Raw genomic sequence first — 3,343 nt, forward strand, 5'->3', positions numbered from 1 at the left:
ATATAAAATAAAATATTTTTTGTCGCTATCCATATGTTTGATTTGAATCCCATCAATGATATATGATGAATGGTTGTCCCATTAGATAGATTGTATCATTGATATTAATATATCAATTAAATTCATCTAATTGAATGAAATAACACGTTAGATAGAAAAATATTATTATAAATAAATTTAAACTGTCTAATAAACGAAACGTATATCAAATATGTAAACGTAAAATTGTTATTATAAAAATGAAACATTTATTTATTTCTATATATCATTTTTCTTATCCTCTCTTTTTTTTCTTACCAATAATTATTGTTTCTTTACTTCGAGGATTTTGATATATTTTTGTATTATTATTATTATTTCTGTTTATAATTAAAAAATATGGCACACACATTAAAATATATAATTATAAACAACAAATTAATTAACCGCGATTCGCGAGAGGTATATCAATTAGAAAAAGGAAAAAAAAAAAGCAAGTAAATTAGATGAAAGTCGATAATAATTGATTGTTCATTATTAAATTTCACTGTGAACATAATAAATAAATAAATAATAATAATAATAATATATATATAAATATAGTATATATAAAGAACGAGTTCGCATATTATAACGAGAACTTTAATTCTCTTCTCTCACGCAATTCAGGAAGGCCGTTATACACGAAGGACGCTTCCCACGTTATCTCTAACGTCAGAATTGTGTGCTCGGTTGTACCAAGCAAACGCTTATTTCGTTTGGACGCAATACGTATCATAAGTTTCTCTACCACAAATTGACGTAATAAATAAATGACATGTAATATTAAACAACAACTACGTAAACTATTATCAACAAAAATATCGACAACGATTAATTATATTATTTCATACAATTATACAATAATTTAAATCACACAATAATATATATATAAAATTAAAAAATTAATAATATAATCCAATAATAAAAATTATTAATTAAATATATCAATATATTAAAAAATGATACGATTCTCGAAAAACAAAATCATTAACTTGTTTTTTAAACCCTTTGAATATTATAGGCGCATATATGCGCCCAATTAAAACCATCCGTGTAAATTAAGCACGTATATATATGCTCATCATTTTTTTTTCTACCTTTGACTCGAAATTCTTTTCTTTCTCCAACAATTATTGCAATTTTATATGCAAAATTTATTCACAAAAGGGTTAAAAAAAAAAAAGTAATTATTGTTTTCGTTTTTCGTTGAGATAAAATTGTAATTGTTAGGAGACAAGTGTTATTTAAAGTATTTACTATGGTTTTTAATCATTTTTAATATAAAATTTGTTATTGGAAATATATTTTCTGTATGGGGGTTGTAAAAAATGTTTAATATTATTATACTTTAAACACAGATGGTTAAGATATCAAATAGAGAATATGTTTGTGAATCGATGATACCAGTTTCGGTTCACCGAGGTCACACGAGACGGTCATGCACTACCAGTTCGATGGTATGAAAAGGATTGAGACACCTACGGATCCGTCCCTTTTAAAAATAAGTTCGAATTTCCAGATCATCTGTGTGTGTGTGTGTGTCGATGGTAATGGTGTTCCAATAACCGGACACCATACGAATCAAATGTTTTCTGTTTTGTTTCATTTCGTTTCGTATCGTGTTGTAATCATCATCCTGTTTAAAAAAAAAGGACAAAAAAATCTTACAACGTCTTTAATTAATATTTATTATATTATTTTATTTAATAATTCTATTTTACAATAAAAAATATTTGATTGTTCTGTGTGTGTTCGTATAGTAATAATATAAATTAAATCATATTTAAATATATCGAGTATAATGTAAAATACAATATATTTGTTTTAAAGAAAAAAAACAAAGAAATTTTAGCAAAAAATAATTTTCGAGTGAATCCATTTTTGTTGTAAAAAAACAATACCAATTAGTAATTTATATTAGTTTAATAAAATAATTGAATTTGCGATCATACTTAATATAAAATAATATTTAAAAATAATGAAAACCGTACAAACTGGTATGGTGTGTTTAATTATGTCAGTAAGGAAATGAGGCAAAATTTAGTATCAGTTGTCGCTTTCAAGATTTAACGGTATCCACTACGACTAATCATCATCACCATCACCATCATCATCATCATCATCACGATCTAGAGGATATAGCGGTATTACGTAAATCACTTATGAATTATAAATTTTCATTTGATTTTTAATCTTTGTTTTTCGGTTGCCGAGTTTCCTTGGATTTCTCTCTTATACGTTTTTCCTTTTTCTTTTTCTTTTTCTAACGACGGAAACATATTAATGATCATATCGAAACGGAAGTTACTCTCTAAAACTTGATTCAATCTTATCGAATTATTTTTCCTGTTTTCTTTCCATCGAATATAAAGATCGTTCGAATTAATATTAATAATCGGGTTTGATCGATAAAATTCAATTTATCTGACGTTTCTAAAGGAAGTTCATTTTTTTTTTACCTCAACTCTCTCGCACCCACTCCTCCCAACCCAGAAATAATAATAAAAAATTAAAAAATTATTTCATTCGTTAACCTCAACCACACCTATTCACCCACGCACACACGAGTGTATGTGTGTGTTATGAAATATATTTAACAAATGAATTGTTAATTAATCTGATCAAATGTTCGTTTGTTTTTTTTTTTTTTGAATTAAGAAGATTAGAAAAAATATTTGAGAAAGCCAAAAAAAAAGTAATTGTAAATCACTTTTATTTATTTATCGTTATATCTCGTTTTGTTTTGTTTCATTTTGTGTTTTGCTTTTTACTTTTTATATTTATTATTTGTTTTTTCTTTTTCTTGCAGGTTAACTTCCGCCGGAAGTTAAATTAAACGTTTCTACTGGAAGTAAATTCAACCGGAAGTTGAAGAACACGAAACGGTGCACTCTGAGTGCAATAAAAATCTTTATTGATTTATTTTATTATTTATTTCATTGTTGTTGGTTGCTTTTGTTTATTATTTGTTTTTATATATTAATAAAGGAAATAAAATGTAAAATTAATACTTTTAGTTTAAAAAATTTTCAAATAAAAAACGTTCAACATTAAAGAAAATTAAATCGAAAAAAATGATCATTTAAATCGTTGAAGTATAATATATAATTTTATTAGATAATTATCAGGAAATAAATTCAAACGGAAGTTGAAAAACCACGAAACGAAACTTAGATGCATTAAATACGTATTTAATTCGTTTTATTATTTATCATATTGTTGCTTTTTTTTTTTTTCTTCGTTTATATCCAGGAAGTAAAAATTTTCAAATATTCTTTTACATTTTTAAGAAAATAATTATGAAAGAAAATTAATCGAATAA

This window comes from Polistes canadensis, unplaced genomic scaffold, assembly GCF_001313835.1.
Source record: "Polistes canadensis isolate GaletaPanama2010 unplaced genomic scaffold, ASM131383v1 scaffold_135, whole genome shotgun sequence".
NCBI classification, from domain to species: Eukaryota; Metazoa; Arthropoda; class Insecta; order Hymenoptera; family Vespidae; genus Polistes; species Polistes canadensis.